At 42.5% G+C, this 22,116-nt stretch overlaps 1 protein-coding gene across 2 annotated transcripts in view; it reads right to left on the bottom strand.

Moving 5' to 3' along the window:
* Positions 1 to 22,116, bottom strand: part of LOC138515518 (thioredoxin-like) — a 241,721-nt gene that overhangs the window by 196,984 nt on the left and 22,621 nt on the right. Inside the window, exon 2 of one of the 2 annotated variants that reach the window (XR_011282043.1) lies at positions 2,719 to 2,793. The exons of the other annotated variant lie outside the window; for it this stretch is intronic. The gene's annotated coding sequence lies outside the window, so the exon portion shown is untranslated. The remainder of the gene's footprint in view (positions 1 to 2,718; positions 2,794 to 22,116) is intronic. 2 annotated transcript variants of the gene reach the window in all.

Raw genomic sequence — 22,116 nt, 5'->3', positions numbered from 1 at the left:
GTAGCACATCGCAAATCCCACAATCCTAGGATCGCAGGTTAGAAAGCAAACACTTTTTGTTATTTTCTGGGTCATAAAACAGAGCTCATGGGTGCCACAGAAAGGCATGAATGCACAAACAATTTATAATTCGGCATATTAATTTACAAAGCCTGATCTACTAATGGTTTCAGAAAACACATGGTGGTTTCAAATTGTCCCTGAGTACATCTCTGCGTAGGAAGAAGGTCGAAGAGTTCCTAATGTTCAACACTAACACAGTGATTAGTTCTTGGTTCAAGGCTCTGACAGTGTCATGGCAGAAGAATTTCTCATGGGAACGTGGATAAGATGACCGAGGCAGTTGTATAAAGTTCTGCTGCTCATCTCAAATATTTCAATGGCACTATAATGGGGGAAGTGGGGTTTGGATTGTGACGTTTCAATGGGAAACTACGGGTGGTGTAGTAGGGTTTGCAGGACCCAATCAAAGAAGATAATGTATGCCCTTCTATAGGGGTATGATATGATTTCACCAATCAGCTTCTTTTGGTGGGACATTTTAATGTTGCAAAAGGGATTGATGCTAATTGGATCTTAATTTTATAATATTATAAAAGCTTTTGTTTGGGATGTATGTTTGACAGCACCTTTCCTGCAGTTGTGTTCCACTTACGGTTAGAATTTCGCTTCCCCACCTGCGATTCTGCCCAGATTAAAGTTGGGTTCATTCTTGCCTGGCATACACTCCTTTTTGACTACTTCTGTAATATTTATTGGTGAGTTTTGAGGCAACCTCCTGAACATGAGGTTCATTTTGATAATGTATGTTCTGTGAATTCTGCAGTTACTTAAGCTAAAAAACAAAAGCAAGTATAATGGATTCATTCATATTCACATACAGATAGTGCAACATTAACCCCCACACTACCCCTCATTCTGAAATTGCAGTGAGATTCATATGCAATTTGAAAGGAGAGGGGTATTTATATGTGTAAAAATGTGGTTGCGGACTCTTGAGTGGGTACCTTCCCAAAGAACAATTTTGGAGTATTTGTATGTGTCCAATAGAATCCAAACATCATGTCCGCAGGTTGGATGAGTGAGTCAAAATAGTGTCTAAAATGAAAACAGTACTTCACTCACCCAAAATCTGCAGATCAAAGTTATTGTAAGAAAAGTGTAAAGCAAACACTAGCTCAGAGCACCTGAAGGAAGCCTGAAACAGTTCTTTGATAATAGCATGCATTGTTGTCATTTTGGAAAGCAACGTTTGTCATCCATTTGCAAAGGTGACTATATATTTTGGAAATGTTTTAAAGTGAAGTCAAGGATTTCGATATACTGAATTGATCATGGAAATGCATGCTTGTGTGTGAGAAATAGTGAATAAATGCAGAGGTCACATTTTCTTTTTACTACAGCAACTGTCTCTGATTGTGTAGCATTGTGGTGAGTACCCCTGCATACAGCCGGAGACCACCTTTGCTGTGAATTCACCTCTAATGTATTTCTTTAAATACATTTGAGTTTTGAGCAAACTGCCTGTATCTTGCCCGGAATTGGGGGGTGGGACCGTACATGTGCGATTAGCAAATTGAGGTTTCCACCTAAAGAACAACCCACATATGAAGACATATTTTACAGAACAGGGGATTCGTTTTCCGGGACACTAGGTTGATGACATCACTGACATTCACGGGCTCATGCATTGAGCAATAAAAAATGGGCACAAGTTCCCACATGTGTGTGCAGTTGCATTAGTGTGTGGAATTACTATAGTCTCATAGCATATAAAGGCAGTGATTTTGAATTGACATTTGTGGGATTGTAGGTTGCAAAATAGTTGATTGTGAAGGGAAATTCAGAAAGATTGATTATTTGGATATGGGATTCTTATTGTTGCATGCACAAAGTCTACTTATAATCATATATGCAAGCTGAACATGATGGCACAGAACATCACAGAATTGTTTGGACGTGGCACTTAACCATGCATAAACCATACAGTTCTGATATGGCCAAAGACTGATGCAAGATATTGAGATGTGGAAAAATAAAATTAAAACTATGGTCTAAAATTCTGTAACAGATATTTGGGCCCCAGAAGGCCCGCTAGATGAAGACTTACAAAAGCTTTATTTTATCTAAACAGCAAGAGAGGAAAAGAAGATCATTGGGATCTTTCTGTCCATTTTTTCTTCCACCTTAAGTTGGTGGAGGTGAGGTAGCTGAAAACCAGCTTCAATTGTACAAATTTACAGAAACTGCCCAAACAGCCTCAGCAGAATTAATGCTCATGCAGCAGCAAACCAATGGTCAGTGTGAACAAGAAATCAAACAGTTGAATTACTCTCTGGGTGACAAGCAATTGTCTGGATGACACTTGGAATAAGAAAACACAATTGAATGAGAGTAAAGTGACAACTGTGAAATGTATTGTCAAGGATATAGACCCCAAGCTGTATTTGATCAGCTACATCATGATATAAAACTTCATTAGGCAGCTAAGGGCTCAGTTAACACAGGAAAAATAGACAGGAGTTCAAGGAATACGCTCACCTTACAATTCACACAGGCACAAGCCTGGCATGACCAAAGTAAGGTGGCTACACTAGAAATAATGCAAATAATAGAAGATAATAGAATGTACCATTGAGAGAGAAATCAGGAACACTAATGAAAGATCTTAAGGCTACAATGTCAGAGATTGGGCACCTGAAGAAATAGTTAGCTAACCTGCAGGTTATCAGCCAAGAGTCAGTGAAAGCAGCATCCACTTAGCAAAATGAAAATGATTCCTTTCAGAAGGACCTACAAAATATGAAAGAACAATTGGCTTAAAAAACAAGAGCATTTGATATTAGCCAGCAAAGTCTGAAATAATATATAAAACATCTACTACACACTAAAGACCAGATGATAATTGAAATGAACCATGTTGATAGACTGAGGCAAGAAATCAAAGAAATTCAGTTGAGTTCAGAATCACACCCTAAATCTCACAAACAGATTAAGTTTTGTGGAAGAATGGAAATAATCTCCAATCTCTGCGACTACCTCTCCAATGCCCAGAATTTCCCAAACTCATACTGGTGATTTTGTCACGCACACCTATCTACTGTCAGATATAGAGGGTGACAGACATATATTTTCTTCTTCCCAAACTCACCCACAAACACAAAAATACTTTATTCCCCCATCAGATACAGAAGAATATGAACAAGTTTAGGGGAAAGGAAAGGGAAGTGAAAGCAACCCCAAACAAACAGACAATTATTTAATCACGGTATGAAAAAGAGTTAAGAGAGCGCGAATTACAGTGTATGGTCTAACAGACAGACGCTTTAGCCTGTTTGTATGATATTGAGAGACAGAAAATCCAACCTAAAAAGGGCATTTTAAAATTCCTATCTCTGACTCGGATTTTGGGGATACCACAGAACTCTTTATTAGATATTAGAACACTTATTCTTAGTGGCAATGTGAAGACATGCCCACATTGTCCAGCCCCTCAGAAAAGAATTGAACCCTACAACCAAGAATTTCAATGGGAAAGAGAGAAGAGAGAGCTGCGGGAAACATAGGAAAGTTCCTAACGGTCATTATGACGGATGGGACTACTATACAAATAGGGAGAGGGATTCCAGTAGTGGCTATGGCTCTGATTAGGGTCATTAGACTCAAGCAAAGAGACATAGAAAAAGAAACCACAATCACAGTATGTGAAAGACCCAATCAACCAGATTAAGGCCCATAACATTCATAATGACCTTTTACCATTGATATGCAGAATATTATTTTTGGGAACATCTAGAATTATACAAACAGATGATGAAATCATTTGGATTGATTAATGGTAAAAACAACATAAAGTTCTTCAAAGAGACATTCTCTGTGAGTTTTCTAGTTTTTCACTGGGATGGGAGTTCAAAATCATTATAAATTGTCCTCTTACAAAACAGTCATTTTGAAATATTTTAAAAAAGGTAGCAGGCGCTCCTCTCCAGAAAGAACATGGCATGATAACCTGTTCTGAGATGAGAGTTTAATTATTTTTAAATTCACAGAAACCCTCAAGGCAGCCTTTAATTTAGTGAGTGCTGAAGATCTATCTCCTCAAGAGTTTATTCAGGAACTCAAGCATGCATTTGCTCATATTTCTCGATGTGCTGATAATGGAAGTCGAAATGTCAAAGCTATATTCTTCCATGCCCTTCCAAAATTTGTAGTGACTCAGTTCACAATTTCGATGGTTAAAGAAATCTTGAGTGTATACTCACACAAGTTACAAGCAAGTATGAACTACAGAACCCAACAATTCCTCAAAACAAGAAAGGACCCCCAAAAAATGTCTGTTAAACACCATTAAGGAATCTGAAATGAAGAGTACTCTGTCCTGGAGCGATGAGAAGGCAAGGCACTTCATCCCTACGTTAGTCGATTGGCACAGCCACCTTTATTAATCAATGTATGCACATTTACATTTTGCTATGGTCCCTGTTCACAGACCTTCCTCTATGTGCCTTTCTATATCTCTGTCAAAGCCTCTTACATTCCATATCTCGCTTCATATTCAATTGTCAACATTTCAAAGCAGGATATGTCATCAGCCTTTATGACTAACTATTTACACAGTGCAACTTAAAACACAATACACCTCCTCTCCTTTATGTTGCAACTGATGCATGTTTGGCCCTGTAAGTTATGTGCACTGAGTAACTATGTACACAACATAAGCCTCTAATGCACCCAGAGTGATGTGCCGCCCAGTGTGACATTGTTAACATCTCACACTCGCACTCCTGTTTTGGTTCCACACACCCCCTCCTTGTAATTTGACTGCATTGCTGTAATCGTCAACAATTGTCTTATTGCATGAAAACATTTCTCCCTTTTTTACATGTCTTGTCAAATTATCTTTGGAAATTGCTCCTGGTTCACACCTCAGTTTGCTGACAGTGTTCTTTCATCACACCCTTTCCTTAGACTTAGCACCACACTCCCTCAACCTATGTGAATACTCTTCAAATCCACCTCAACCATCCTGGATCTTACCATCCAGCTTGGACACACATGAGTGTTTAGTTTTCTCCCTCTGAGGAGTTCAAAAGGTGTCACCCAAGTAGAATCATGAGGTGTGATCCTATATTGAAAACCCTCTTCATGCTCTCCCTCTCTCTCACCTAGAACCATTACTCTTGGGGTGGTACAATGCTCTGGTAATCTGTTTGACACCATGGGCCTCATTATGGCTTTGGCGGTAGCCCTTAATAAGGGCCCGGCTGCCACCAAAACCGGGTCTGGGTCTGGGTTCCCTGAATGGGGAATTACCGGGCCATTCTGAGTTTGGAGGGCCCGGTAATTCCCCCTACAGGGAACCCGGGCCCGGACCTTCCCCATTCCCATTTGAGCCCCAATAGGGCTCAATGGGAATGGGTGCAGGGAGCTAACAACGGGCCGATTACGATCGGCCCGTTGTTAGCTCCCTGGTCCCCTCGCGGGACCCGGTAAGGACGTCTGGTAATGGGTTTAACGGGTCCGCATCCATTAGCGGCACCCATTCCGCCAATGTTGTAATGAGGCCCCATATCTATTAAGAACATCTTTAAATAAGCTTGCTACCATTGTGGTCCTTTGTCCATGACCACCTTTTTGGGAAACACTTTCCTCCAAAATAACTATTCCAGTAATCAGATTAAGCTTGATGCTGACGTATCATTCATTATGTAAATTTCAGCCACTTTTACTACATATCTAAATACATCAGCACATACTTCTCACAAGCTCCCCTCAGACTTAGTGGGCCCAACAAATATGAGCACATACTGTAGCACCAGAAGAATATACTCACACACTTTTTGAAATCTTCAGTTCACCCAGAACTTTACTTAATGGTTATTACATTTTTTGTGTGCTCTCCCCGGTTTACTTGTTCAGCTTTGGGCTACACAAGAAGGCTTGTACAGTCTTGATTTAAAAAAAAAATCACAACTTAAATACTACAATATATAAATAATATATATTTTTCTAAAATAGAGGGACTGACAACAAACCAAGCAAAAAACCTAGCCTTTTCAGAGCAAGAAGCAGTTTGCATTTTTTTATTTAATCTCACTGTTAGAGAGATTAATTAACAGGGAGATTATCCAGTGTTTATATGCAACCAGGCTGTCTCAATAGGTCTGAGCCCAGAGAATACCAAGAGGGTTAAGAGTGGAGTTGGAGTCTACGTTATTCAAAGATAGCCCGAATTTTGTTATAAGATGCAAACAAATTCTTAACAAATGCTCACTTGACTTAATACTGTTGACAATAGAAGAGTTAGTGAAGTCTTTGAATTCACTTGAGGTGGACATTGAGCTCACCAAATCACTACTAGAACCACTGCTGTCGAAAGACGATACAACATGCATTTTGGAGGATACTAATAACAAATTGGATAAAAACAAAAAAAGAAATAGAAGCAAAAAAAGTCTGAAAGTTTTGCAGAGATAACGTTGATCACAAGTTAGATATTGTCTACGCATGGAAAGAATACTACCAGAAGAGGGAGAGCACCTTTTATCAAAGAAGTCAAGGTAAATTTAACAAACCTGAATCAGAAACATCCACCTCAGACACGTCCAGCACTGAACAAGAAGATCACTTAGCAGGTACCATTACAGAGAATATAATTTCAGTTCCACAATCAAATCCTGCCTCAGCAGCTACACCTTAAACCTCTTTTTTTAGAAAGGGTCCAACAAGAAGAGTGCAGAAGAAAAAATCCATCATGGAAAGTAACCTTTCCAGAAAAGAAGACCTAGTGGTCAACGTTTCACCATATAGTCTGACACATTTTGAGAAGAAAACATTACAGAAAGGTATCTCCTTTGTACCTTTTTATAGCAGTACATCATTGAAAGAAACATTACATTAAATGTATTCTTTGAAAGTACAGAGATACCAGAAGCAGAAAAGGAGTCAAGATTCCATGAAGTAAGACCATATTTTTGCCACAGATACATAATCCAGTAATGGAGGCCTTTCAGAAACAAGTTCTGGATGAAATGAAAAAAATCACCTTTCAGAAGAAACAAAAAGGCAATTTCACGAAACGTGAACAACAAGTGTTGGATTGCTTATGGAACAACAAATATATTGTGTTGAAACCAGCGGACAAGGGCGGAGCTCTTGTAATAATGGACACTGACACATATCTGAGAAAAGTTGAATTACATCTATCGGACAAAAATACATAGCTTGAGGTTTATGGAGATCCTACAGATAAAGTGAAAGAGATTATACAACCAGTGTTGGATAAAGCCGAACAAAATTAATATATCGCCCATCAGACGAAGGCTTTCCTGACTAACTTGCATCTGATTATGCCAGTAATGTATAGTCTCCTGAAAATTCACAAAAACCTTGAACATCCTCCAGGACATCTGATCATAGCAGCAAGGAACAGCTTGCTTGAACCGTTGGCGCAATATATTGACAAAGTCATCCAGCCATTCATCCAGTCGACAAGAACCTACTTGAAAGACACTAATGATTTCCTAACGAAAATCCAAACTTTAGAATTTGATGGGACAAAGAATATATTATTCACAATTGCAGTAACCAGTTTATACAGCAACATAACCCATCAAGCTGTTATTGAAGCCATGGAATTACTTATTTTATTAACAGACCAATGCCAGGCTGACAGGGTGTTTCTGCTGAGCCTATTAGAAATTGTACTTTTCAATAACTTCTTCAGTTTTGAAGACACATTTATTGTAAAAAATAGAGTGTACCTCTATGGGGGGTGCTATAGCACCTGGCTATGTCAATACCTAGATGGCCTTTCTCAAGGAGTAACATGTATTTAATAACAGACACAAAACATAAAGTGTCTATATAGATATACAGAGAATATTTTTGGTATTTGATCAGTGCCACCTGGCCAATTACTATGCTTTTTTTCAACATTTGAACAAGATGTCCCCAAGGATCGAATTTAACACAAAACACAGCAGCATCTCAGTAGAATTACTGGATGTATTCCTTTACATAAAGGAAGGCCATCTTGAAACAACACTTTACACTAAGTAAACAGATACAAAACATTTTTTTATTGTTCTCTAGCTTCCCACCACGGAGGACAATCAAGAGCATTCCCTATGGCCAGTATTTACACTATGGATGGAAAATCTCAGAAGAAAATCAATATGTGCACAAAACTGGCAAATTTGTTTGATATTTTTGAAAATAGTATATTCATGTGAAAATGTTGAGTCAGCTATTCGTACAGCAGCGATGGTCACACGCCAATCATCCCTCACAGCAACATTGAAACAACCTAAAACTAATCTTGTGTATGTGACCGCTCACTCAGGCACATTTTGAAAGATTGATGGAAACTACTAGAACTGGATTCAAATTTGAAGCAACTGTTCCCCAAGATGCCCACATTTGCTTACCGTAAGAGTAACTCCATTAGCGATAAAGTTATAAGAGCTGACATAAATTGACCTAAGAACATCAATACCATCTTTGAAGGGACTCTTCCATGTAACAATTGCCAACATAACCATAACATAATCAAAGGCACCTCTATCAATCATCCACATACAGGCAAAGCAATCATTCTGAAACATAACACAACTTGTGACTCTGCCAACATGGTCTATGCTATTAGATGCCTTTGTGGCCTTATGTATGTGGGCATGATGACACGCAAGGCAAAGACCTGTTGGACAGATCACAAATCTAACATGTAGACCAAATCAGACAAATCCCCAGTTGAAACACTTTACAACAGCACAACACTCAGTAGCTGAAATGAAATTGGTCATTCTGGAGCAGGCACAGAGATAGAGATGTAGGCAAATTAATACTACAAAAATAAATATTTTGGATAGATCGATTAGATAGCCTAACACCCCAGGGCATGAATTCTAAGGACATTTTGTATCAACTACTGCACACACTTGTGAGTTGGATAATATTTGTGTTCTTACAGAGTCTGTATACTCAAGGCCTAGCACATCATAGAACCTATAGGTATGAACTCAGAGTTAGACTCCATTTGTTACCTGGAAGACTATCTATAAGTGCAAGGATGGATGGCCTACTCAGGTATTCTGACTCTGAGTGTGATATTTAAATGTTTTTTTTACAAGTGTGAATTAATTTAGTCTCCTCGTGTATTCTGTATCTGAATTGGTTACACATAACATTGGTTACAACTGTGAATACATTATTGTGTAAATCTTTATGCAGTATTACATTTCAGTATTTATCAAACTTGTATCTGTATTGCTTTAAGAAGTGGTGACTCGGTTTGATATCTGTGACTCTGTAATAATTGTTGCTTTGTATTTATATGATATGATATGATATGATATGATATGGCATTTATAACGTGCCTATACGCAAGTGTTTGAAGGCGCGACAAGACAAGGAAGGAGAAACAGAGGGAAGACAGAGACAGGGATCCTACTAGACCAGGTGACATTGGGATTGCGCAAGTGCAGGAGAGGGGTGGAAGGGAAAAATGTGGGGGGAAAGAGGAGGGGGCAGTGCAGTACATATGATAAGAGTGAAATAAATAAAGACAATGGGCCTCATTATAAGTTTGCCAGTCCAGTAACAACGGTACGGGGAAGCTTGCCGGTACCATTGTTACCGGACCGGCACACAATAGGTTCTTCTCGCAGGTGCCTTTTCGCCCACCAGTTCTGACCTGGCGGGCGGACCGGCACCCGTGATCAGACCTCGACAGATGCACCGGCACTATTCACAAACGGTGCCGGTTCATCTGACTTCACCATTCCCATTGAGTCCAATGGGACTCAAATGGGAATGGGGAGTAATATTTTCCGGTGCCCGGGAATGGGCAATTACCCGTAATGCCCCGGTAATTGGCCATTCCCGGGTGACGGAAAAAAAATGACTCCGGCGGCAGCCGTGCAGGTTTTACCAGCACGGCTACCGCCAGACTCATGAGGAGGCCCAATAAATAATAATAAAAGTGCAGCCAACTGGTGGCAAGAGCAATGGTAAGTGCACACATCGGATGGCAAGTGCTACTATGGGCTGTAGGGATGCAGAAACAGTCCCCAAGTGCAGGGGTTGCCAGGGAGGCAGTGCAGGTGTGCGACTGGCAGGATAGGGACCTGTGCCCGAGATCAGAGGGTAGTCAGGTAACCAGTGCAGTTTCAGATTCAGCCAGGAGATCAACAGGGGAGAGGAGGAGACAAAGCAGAAACAAAGAGGAAGGTCTTGAGGCGCTTCCGGAACCAGAGATGGCTCTCCTCAATTTTCAGAGAGGCAGGGAGGCTGTTCCAGAAGGAGGCCCCAGCAGAGGAAAGAGATCTACCACCAATTCGCTGCTTGGAGAAGCGACTAACCCTGAGGGAGTTGGAGGCGGATGAGCGAAGAGTTCAAGAGGAAAGATATTTAGGAACAGAGAGATGAAGGTATTGAGGTCCCAGGCACCAAAGGCCTTGTGGACAATACAGAGGGTTTTGAACTTAATCCTCGCCACCACTGGGAGCCAGTGCAGAGATTTCAGTTCTGGAGAGATACGATCCTTGCGCTTGAGGCCAAGGACAAGTCTTGCAGTCCTGTTTTGGATGAGTTGCAGAGGGCGGAGAGTAGAGGCAGGCAGATTTAGAAAGAGGCCATTGCAGTAGTCCAGAGCATAGAGAACCAGAGCTCTGGAGACAATGAGCTTCTGGGGGAAGGAGAGTAAAGGAAGAATGCCTCTGAGGAGGTGAAGCTGGTAGTGTGGCTTCTTAGAGATGTCACAGATGTGAGGAGAGAAGGAAAGTGTGGAGTCGAAGATGAGCCCGAGGTTTTTATCCTCACTGGTGGGAACAGAAAGAGGGCAAAGAGAGGCCAGCCAGAGAGTGACAGGAAAGGAGGGAGCAGTTCTGCCAATAAGGAGAATCTCGGTCTTACAGGCATTAAGGCAGAGATCATTGGCGGCACACCACTCCTGGATAGCGGAAAGACACTCAGAGATGAGAGAAGGAGAAGAGGTGGCACAAGGGAACCTGAAAATGAGTTGAGTATCATCTGCATAGCACTGAAAGTTGGGACAGAGAGCGGCAATGCGGTGGGCAAGAAGTGCCAGGTATTGGCTAAACAGCCAGGGAGAGAGGTTAGACCCCTGGGGAACACCACAGGTAGAGCTAGAGATAGAGGAGAGGAAGGACCCAAGTTGGACCTGGGAGGGTCAGTCAGAGAGGAAGGAGGTCAGCCAAGCCAGGTCCTGATCAGTGATACCAAGGTTATCACAGAGACGGTTGAGCAGGATGGCGTGGTAACCACTGATATGTTGCACCTTACATCTCTAATTGACACAGTTCTACATATGTGACTCTGAAAATAATCTTTGCTTTATATGTTTACCACTGATATGTTGCTCCTTGCATCTATAATTGGACACATTGTATTATCACTCCTTTGATTAGGTTAGTATGCAGCAAGCATAATTATTTGTTGACTATGTTTCATTAAAGCAACAATGCTTCAATTTCATTTTTCTAATGTTAAGGATGAATATATCCAGTTACCTTTTCAAAAATGTCACTATAATATGGCACAATGCATGTTCAGTACATACACACACTACCATGTACAGTGTCTTTACATTTGTCTGTCAACATGAGAAAGAACCCAGTGGAACATATTTAGTCCCTTCTTTATGTTTACACAACCTCACGCTACGTCATCATGCCAGAAACCGCACAGTGGATGACAGCACCTATCTGAATATTAGTGTGGAGCTGGACGCAGGACGGGAGGTGGCTATCCAAGCCGCCTTCCTTCCTGCGCCCTACTCCATGCTTCTTTTTATACTTCAAAGGCGAGTTACTGTTTAATTCAGCAAGGCTACCTGAACGAACATCACTTTGCACATTTTTCCAACCAATTTATTAAATGTATCCACTATTATGTTGTTTCAGACTCAAGGATACAAGTCTTTGAGTTCTTCATATAAGATGGGCATTTCTTTGCCTGAACGCCGCCATTAACAGGCTTGTGACACTGACAGAACACATTAAAGTAAGTGGATTAGTCTAAACACTTAGGAGCAGATTGGGCTACCATGATCTGTGTAATATATGGTTTAGGTTGAAATTATCTAAAAAAAAATGGTTGCATTGACCAAAAGTTCTAAAAATGCTACTACCAAAGGTTCGAACACCAAAAGTTCGAGCCTTTGGTGGTAGCATTGAAAAAAAAACGGGGGCTGCTCGGGTGTCCCCCGCATCGTCACGCTCACTATACTTCTTGGTATAGTGAGCGGAGGTTGCAGGGGACACCCCCGCAGCCTTCTGTTAAAAAAAAAAAGAAATGAAAAGGACCCTGCAGCGCTGGGTCTTCCCGATCACGGAAGTGAAAGGGAACTGCCGCTGCAGGGAACCAGCGTGAAGATGAAGGTAAGTGGGGTTTGTTTATGTGGGGGGTTGGGGGTTGTGTCATGGGTGTGTTGTGGGTGTGTTGTGGGTGTGTGTGTGTGTGTGTGTGTGGGTGTGAGAATGTATGTGTGTTCGCATGAGAAAGGTGCAAACATTTGGTAGTTCGCACCTTTCTCATGCAAACGATTTGCCTGCGGTACTTTCAGCCGTAGGCAAATCACTCGGATTCATAATATATAACAGCTACAGGCAGACCATAGCACCCATTGGATTTTTCTTCTTTTTTGACCATCAGAATTTTGAAGCACTACTGTCAAATGAAGACAGTTGGACACGCTTATTATTCCAAATTGAGACATTTTTAGAAGATGTCATACTTCAACACCCTCACTGGTTAGTATGACTCCTTTCCTATATACCCCATAAGTTAAGTTTTATGTTTAACCAGTCAGGATCATAATTGAATTTGTTATATTTTAGGGAGACAGGATGTCCCACACCTTACTAAGGGAGCACCCTCATCCCGAAATGCGTAGTGTACTAGCAGAGCCATTTCTCCAGTCAAAAACCAACTTGTTGATTAAAAAGATCTATGAGAATCTCTACAGAGATTGCACATCCAGGATATATATTTACTTTTTTCCTTGTAATTCACATAGCAAGAGTCATGGACATCAACATCAATTCCCTTACCCACTGATGGATAGGTTTATTTGATTGTTGTTATATCACAATTTTCTTGATCAATTGCCATTTCTGATTGATTGATTGATTTGTTTGATTGATTCAATTTGTTGGTTTTTTTAACGTTGATAATAACTATTCATTGTATTTGTTTGATTTAATACTAATGAATGATTTTTGATGACTGTATTGTACACATATATTTTCTTTGCACTTATACAATCTTGATTACATAAAGACATTTTTGATATTTCAGGGAGTATTTTGATTACATTGATTTGTGAAAACCTTTCTCACTGAGAGTGCAGAGGTATTTCAGTGGGTTAGTGCATCAAACCTTTTTTGCCCAACAAATCTATGGCCATTTCATCCCATGGCACGTCCGGTGTCTGATGTAGCACCAAGGGTGGCGTATGAATTTTCAAAACTTTATCGCTCTCCTTGCTATGTTATCATTTTGGTGCTCACTTCACAATGAATTAATTGATACCCGGCTACCAAAAATCAACCCTATTTATAGCCTAATATTTTACAAATCCCCAAGTGACTGTGTTGCCCATTTCTAACCAGTGGTCTCTGGCATTTGCAGACATATTGCTCACACCTCCATCCTCTGCCATTTTCCACCCAGATTCTAGCCACCCCTTCACCATGAGATATGATTCACTTTTTTTGCATGCCTCCTCCCACTCTTCCTTGTTTATTCCTCCCTCCACCACAAACTGTCTCTCACATCACTATCCATTGTTTGCATATCAACATTCACAAATGTGTGCACAGCATTCCTTGAAATCCAGACAGCTACCACATTCCTCTTTCCCGCAACCTTCTCTAACCTAAACCTCAGTCTTTGTACACTACTAATCCATTGTGCTACTCCATGCAAAATACCATCCATTCCCTTCCTGTTAAACATTGCTACCAGCGGTTTGTGATCCATCCTTACTTACGAGAATGTTTCCCACAAATAAGCTTTAAACTAGTTAATTGCCCAGACATGAGCCAATACCTCCTGTTGCACATCTGAATACCTTATTTCTACTTCCTAAGGAGTCTTCAAGGCAAATGTAATGGTATGTTCTTCTCTCCCATCAATTTGCACCATTACCCCCTGCCCCCAACCTATTCCAATTCACAGGCATCAGTATGCACCATGGTTTATACATTCTCATGGAACCCTCTAAATACTGAAGCTTCAATAATATCCCTCTTGATGTCTTTAAACTCCCTCTCACATTCAGTTGTCCATGAAAATGTGACACCCTCCCTCGTTAACTTCCCTATGTTCATGGTTTTGGCAGCAATGCCTTTCACAAACTTTGCATAAAAATCAATCAAACGAAGGAAAGACTCTGAATCAAATGCATAGCATTGGTCAGGCCTTTCAACAATTGCCTTGACCGTACCCAAGTTGGGTCACACTCCTGCTGGCAATTCATGCACAGGTAGTTTATTCATCTCACTTAAGTTTGCAATTTTCCAGCATTAATGAGAGTCCTGACTCACTCAATGTTTCTAATACTCCTTTTGGCCTTCTATCATACTCATTCTCCTCACATCCCCAAAATAAAATATCATCCTGATAGTATCTTACAACTGACCTGCCAGTTAACAAGTATGCGTTATGGTTTGGAATACACTGGTTGCTGATAGTAAGTCAAATGATATCTAGACAGGCCTGTCTGTGTTATGAAGGTGATGGGGGTAATCTCACCTGATGGTAAGCTGACCTTAGATCTAATATGGTAAAATAAATGACACCCGGTACCTCAGTAAATAGTTAATTGATTTTGGGTAAGGGAAACCTTTCCACAATGATGTTCCTATTCACCTTCCTCAAGTGTATACACAACCTTTTTGCTCCACTTGATTTTTCACTGCAACAATGGGACAGACCCATTCCGTAGCATCAGCAGCTTCAATTATTCCCACTTTGAGACCTGTTCCTCATCAACCTCTTTCATCAATGCATATTGTACCGGTCTGAGTTAAGCCACCACATGCACAGAATCCCTCTTCAATGTAATCTTATGCTCAAACCTTCTCAAGCAACCTACTTCATCACTAAACACATAAAACATCCACTTGACTATCTAATGTGTCAGTTCATTTGACTCAGTCTGTATTCCTGACCCAACTGTATATACTTATTGTTGTCTATTGGAATCCAATTTGAAATACAGATCCACTTGGTGGTCCCAAAACAACAAATTCCTACCATAACTGGTTAGAAACATTGTTCCCTTCGTACATCTCCCCGAAAATTCAAACTCAGCATCCAACTCCACAGTAATGGTAATGGAATTTTCACTGCACGTATTTGCTCTCACCCTAGATTCCATAAGCGTACTTCACTTCACATTGCCTTTCCTTGTGTCTGAGCATATTATGTGTAATCTGCCCCACTATCAATGTCAGGGCTGGAGCAGGTGTGGGGGTAAACGCCCTTACGGTGAGTCCTGGGGGAGGAAAAGGAGCCAGAAAGCACTCCACCAAGTATTGCAGGCGTGTTCTCCAACCCTTTTGCAGGACCGTGGTCCAGGGATGGAGAACAGCCCGGAAACTACACTTCCCAGCAGGCCGCTCACACCCTGGGCCTGCTCGAGGGAAGATCGCCACGCCCCCGACCGGGCCCGCACCAACGCGCATGCGCAAGCTGCACCCGTGGGAAGCCGCTCGCAATCCTGACCGGCGAACTGGAAGGACGTGTTCCACAGGAGCTCCGGTGGCAAGCCTACGCAGGGCATTCCGCCCTCCGCCTGCAAAACCCCAGACCCCGCGTACATGTTGAGATAAGTGCGATTTACTTACCTAGTGCAGACAGCCCGTAGCACCCGAGGGGGCCACATAGTAGGAGCGGCACCTAAATCCACCAGCCTGCAGCTAGCAGGAAGCGCGAACAGTCTAGAAAGGAACGCTAGATGTTATAACATTATTAACCCTGCATGAGATTTGAACTAACAACGTCTGCATGTGTTAGAGAAAACAAACTAGTTGTTGCATGAATCCAGAGCGGCGATTCCGCCGCGCGGAGTAACCAATACTAAGAACTAACACTCCTAAGCTCAGTCACGCGTACTGTGCACACCCGTATTGACTCTATTCTTGGTCCTTGCAGAGACATGAGAAACTGGTGAAAGCTCAGTGGCCAACCAACACGAAAAGGCCAGAAAAGCCAATGGACTCAGGCAGAAACCAAAGCTAAGTGCATTTCAGGGTCACTTTTGGCAGGATTGCCACTGGTACTGCATGAAGTTAATGCAGAATTGTGACCCTGCATCCTGCAATGTGGGGGCTTGCCTAAAGCCGTACATGAGTTAATGTAAAGGTTATGTCACATGTGTTTCCAAGATATATGAGAATGTCCTGGTGAGGGCACCAGCACAAAAGCCCAGGTTAAACACAGGCATACAGGAAGAGAGAGTGTGTGAAGAGAGCAGAAGTGCAAGGGCGTGGAATTCTTGGAGCAGGAGCCGAGGAACATGTGACCCTACTGCTCCTCTACCCATCCAAAACTTCTACCTATCCCTCTTTCCGGTGTTCCTAACTCCCCCTGCCTATCCATCCGACGGACCCTAACCCTCTTTCCCCGAAGGGTCAAGGTGGCCTGTGTTTTCAGTTCCCAGGTGCTAAGAACAATTGGGGAGGGAGGTGTTTGTGCTGCCTCTGCGCCAGGAAGAAGAAAGCTCTGACAATCAACTATCATGCCCATCCATACTCCGTTGACACTTATTTGAGCCATGCCACTATCACATTTCTCTTAGGTGTGGTGAACCAGAAGAAGGAGTCAGAATCAAGGACATCACTTGAAAGGTGTTTATGTAACTCAAAAGAAAATCACCTATCTGTCCCGGTCCCTATTGCTAAGAGGGATTTCCCTCCCAAGCAATTCAACTAAGGTTGCATGTCTTTAGTCAAAAATGGCCCTACCACTTTAAGGAAAAAAACATAAATGTAAGCCACAGAACTATGCCCTCTGATCAGGCTTCTCTCTACCATGTGTAAGCTCATGTCTCAGGATTCCTTCCCAACTCATTAGTCACAATTCCAATGTTTATTTTTACATGTCATCAAAGAAAGTTTCCTCAGTCTTTCTCTGGGTTCCTCAAAGAAAAATATAAGTCTTTTAAAAAAACAAAAAGGTGATGGCTGGAAGGTTTTGAATTAATCATAACCACAGTCTCAGACCCGGGACACCCTCCAGACCATTCTTTTTCAGCCTGCCAACCATTACAGAAGGGGAAAACCCATATGCAAATCAGGCTTGGTCCTACCCCAAAAGGAGCAGTCCAGCCCGAACTGCTAGGTCACACCCCTTCAGCCCGAGACCACAAGCATCCCCAGACATGTTTCAGCATTGTTGGGCATCATCTGTGAGGAGTAGCTTGGGTCTCTAGGGCCGGCAGACTCAGGACCCACATCTGGGCAAGGCTCTCGCAACCAGGACTAATATCTGACAGAAAGACACCAAGGACCCCTCTTGATTTTTGCATATTTAAGTAATTTTGGGTCTCACCCTAAGTTACTAGGGGAATCCAGACGTGGACCACTTGCTCACTATTCTTTTTTTTAAATTCTATTTATTGGCATTTATTAATACAAAGAACAAACAAATGGCAGAACTACTTGCCAGCAATACCCCACCCCTTCCGACCTCTCCCCCAATACACCTCTATCATACCAACAGTTTATCGCATCCCTTGAGACCAATGTCTTTAAAGTTCCAACCATTAAGTTCTTAGAGAGGCACAGTTCCACCCTTTTGATGAGGTCCAACCAGACCGAAACACGTGTCTAGGGTTGTTGTTGGTACTCTTGTTCAGAGGAGAATTGCATAGGCAGCACAAAGACTGATATGTTTGGGATATTTCTCCTCTTTGAAAGATAGTGAGCTAAAGAATCTGGGTAAGGCTCTCGCAACTGTGACTAATGTCTGGCAGAGAGACTCCCAGGATCCCCCTTGTTTTTTGCAAGTCTTTTAAAAAACAAAAGTCTCACATTCTTTAAATGGAGGGATGATTCCCTTAATCTGCCTCCACAAGTTTGATCACTCATGGTCTTGTTCTAATTGCATACAAAGGGAATCTGCCAGTTCCCTGTGTTTCTCCATTTAACTTGGTTGAATGAACCCTCCAAGTTCCCATTCATATATAGCTTTCAACATTGCACCTATTTTGATAGGGTTCTCTAGACCCATCTAGCCCTCTGACTTTCTTAGCTCTTGAGGTTGCCTCTGGAGCCTTTGCCAATGTTCATTACTCAGGTTTATAGGGCTTCTGCAACCTTCTAAGGTATACTGTCTCAGTGAGCCGGACTGATCTGTACTTGGTTTTACTCCACTGGCTTTTCTATCCCTTTCAATGTTTTGTTTGGCTTGCTTCCCTACTTTCTGGGCAACCCTGGTACCTTCAATGCCTTTGGGTGTGCTCCGGTGGGGTGGCATCTCTGGGAGGACATTGCCATCCTTGCTTTCTTCAGCATCTTTGTCAAGTAAACGCTAGGTTTCTTTATTCCACCCGCTTTGGTGCGTTCTTCAATTTTCACACCAGGAACAGAGGATTAGTTCCTCCATTACTCTCTACTCTCAGTGCTTCTGCACAGGCCCAAGGTCCCCTCTGGGAAGAAGGGACAAATTCCCTAGATTGTTCACACAGGCCAAGTACCTTTATTCATTCTTCTGTATGTTCAATATATTTTACTATCTCAATAGCCCTATCCAGCACAGAGTCCTCCTCTTTCCACAATTCCTTCTTCACCTTGCCATTCATATAATTTATCATTAGTTGGTCTTGAATGTGTTCTTCCTGACAGTGACCAAACTCGCACTTCAAGGCCAGACCTCGTAGCACCTCCACAAACCTTTCTAAGGTTTCTTCTATCCTTTGATCTCCAGTTAAAAAGTAATAGCTCAGCAGTATGTTGTTTTCATTAACTCCAAAATGCTTGTCCAGCTTAACCACACTACAGTCAAACGAATTTAAAACTTGTTCTCCAAAGCCACTCTTTTTAGGGGCTATATTAGTCTCCTCCCTTACCTTAAACCCACACATAAATAAAGTTAGAAGCATGTCATACTGTCAATTGATGATCCTAAGACTGGTCAGAATTCTTTGCTCAGAGAAACATTGTGCTATTATTGCAAGAGACATTGTGGGTGCCCGTCCAGAATATTACAATGTGTTATACACTGGGGCTAGTATCTCCGCTCTACAGAAACTACAGGTCATCCTACATTCTGCTACATACATCGTCACTAACACCCTGATACAGGCACATATTGTTCCTGTCTTGAGAAGACTACACTGGCTTCCAGTGAAAGCATGCAAGCTCGTCAATCTTCTAACTAAAGCCCACAAAGCCCTTCATGGCAGTCTCCCACTTCATTCAACAGCATTGGAGATGGCACTCCTCAGCAAGACCTATAAGATCAGCATTACAATATACTAGGATTGTAAATCACTTTAGATTCCCCCGAGGCCTGAGCTGCTTCTGTTATATTGTGGGTGCCAAACTCTGAAACTCTCTTCCTGAAGATACCCAATGTATAAATAACTTAATAGCATTCAGAAAGAAAATTAAAAACCTTATTTTGTTGTCTTACTGTACACATTTACTGATGAACTCCTGTTTTCTCCGTAGCATGCTTTGATACCTTCGGATCGTAGCACCATGCCCCACATGCCTAACTACCCCTTTGTGCATAGGGGGTGTTATGCATTACTGCATAACATAACAAGACTCAATGTTTCTGGCAACCTTTCCTGCATGTCCCAAGCAGTGAAATAAAAGCGCACTCTTTGTCTCCACCGCCTAATTGGGGGCGGGGGCATATGCTGTGAAAACATGTTTCTGAAAGCCTTCCACTTATCCACTGGTACCCCCAGTGATTGTAAAAAAACTTTGGGCCTGGGACAGTGGCCATGACTGAATGAGTGCCTCCTTCTTCTCTGAACTTGGATCTGCCTTTCTCTGAAATGCACACAATCTGTGAACAATCTTTATTTATTTTTGTGTTCACTCGATCTTCCTGCAAGGCACCTTCTTAGCGACTAGATGTTGGTCTCAGTTTGGATTGCCAACCTGCTACTAATGGTAGGCCCGTTTGATGCCTAGAATGTGGTGTGCAGCACTGTTGATTGGCAACAATCATCAACGTCAACTAGCAGAGCCTCCCCTCTCCTGCCTGTTAAGACGGCCTGGAAAGTACTAAAATTACACTGAGATTCTGGAACCAGATCAAATTAGACTCAATGACGGAAATAGACAAAGTGCATGGCAAAACTCAGCTTTATTAACAACAAATTAATGTCATAACATAATATCAGTTTAAAAAAACCTACGGGGAACGGGGATTGGATAATAATAGCGACTACATATACATTCTATAGGGGTTAAATTTCTGATTGAGTAACGCTTGTCTGATGGCTCCTCCTGAGGCCTCCTCTAAATTGATAACAGTAAAAAGACATGGGCCTCATTACAAGTATGGCGGTATGGTGACAACGGTACCGGTAGCGCTACCGGCACCATTGCTACCATACCGCCATACTACGAGCTGTGCTCGCGGGTGCCTGTCAGCCCGCCAGGTCTGACCTGGCTGGCAGAGCTGCACCCGCGAGCACAGCAAGTCGGCTGCACCAGCACCGTTGTAAACGGTGCCGGTGCATCCAACTTCCCCATTCCCATTGAGCCCTATCGGGCCTATCGGGCTCAAATGGGAATGGGGACTGACAGGCATTGGCACCCGGCAATGGAGGAATTACCCAGTCCAGAAAAGTCAGAATGCCCGGTAATTCTTCATTGCCGGGTGTTAAGAAGGATTTCTGAACTCAGACCTGGAGGGGCTGAGGTTCAGAAGGCCAACCTAGTTTCTTGGAACAGGGTAACCTCTGGACAAGCCAGACCAATCAAGGTAGCTATGGCAGGCGGTCAAGACTAAGTCTCAGGAGGGGTGAGGGAGACTAGAAGACCTCAATGAGCATACAAAGCAAGGACACTTACAAATTACTCCAGACAGGTGTTATATTAAAAATATAGACACATTTATTACAAGGTCTTTGTAACATAGACTAATAGTAAAGAATCACAGTAACACTAGATTAAACCAATACATCATATTCCACACAACATATATACAAGACCAATGGGGTCTAAGGGGTTAACAGCACAAAATATGTTGACCACCTAGAGGGGGGAGGAAAACAGGCAGTGCAAGTAATCTTTAGACCCAGTTCCATATCAAGAATACACATAACTAAGAGGTTGTCCAAGCCCTACGAAGAGAGGAGCCTTATGCTCAATAGTATATGCACACGCTTGTGCTAATGGACAAAATAGGGTCTCTTCAAGGGTCTCTAGCAGCTCAGGAAGGTAGATAAGGTGATGAAGAACAAGTTCCCACTATTTAAGCAGGACCTCCTCTTGAGGGTAGAGGAAGTTTGAGAGTGCGGGATGGAGTCACTATTTTGCAATAGCTGTGGAAAGGAAAGGGGCCCTCGGGGGCCACTTGTGCGTAAAAATGGGCTCCTGCGCTAGGGGCCACCGGTTGGGGTAAGGAAAACTCACCGGTCCCGATGCAGGCAGACCCAAACTTCGCCAGTACAGTCCACTTCGCTGGCAGGTTCGAATGCGACTATCAGGACGTCTCGACACGTGTAGTTCCCAAACGGGACAGTGGTGATTTCTCCGCTGAGGGTGGAGGAATCGGCCCAATTCCACTGCAGCAGGCTTCAGGGGCAAGGGGGTCACAAAGGCAGTTAACTTGCACAGGTCGTTGCCTCAGCAGGGCAACACGGTAACCATGTTTACTGCGGACCTGGCGCACTTGTCTCACTTCAGACCTGGGAATGCCAAGTGTACGGAATTCGGTGTGACGGTGCGGTGGATACATAGATAACAGTATACCAAGTTTCGAGGGCCTCCTCAAAACAGCGGCGGTGACAGGTCCTGCGTAAGATGGTTAGCCCACTGGTTGGCCCAGGGACACTTCCGAAGAGGCTTACTTGCAGGGTTTGATGAAGGTGCCGAGAATAGTTGATCCCACTATTACAAT

This window comes from Ambystoma mexicanum, chromosome 6q (assembly GCF_040938575.1).
Source record: "Ambystoma mexicanum isolate Mex_15411 chromosome 6q, UKY_AmexF1_1, whole genome shotgun sequence".
In the NCBI taxonomy this organism is placed as follows: Eukaryota; Metazoa; Chordata; class Amphibia; order Caudata; family Ambystomatidae; genus Ambystoma; species Ambystoma mexicanum.
This window is presented reverse-complemented; position numbering and strand designations above follow the sequence as displayed.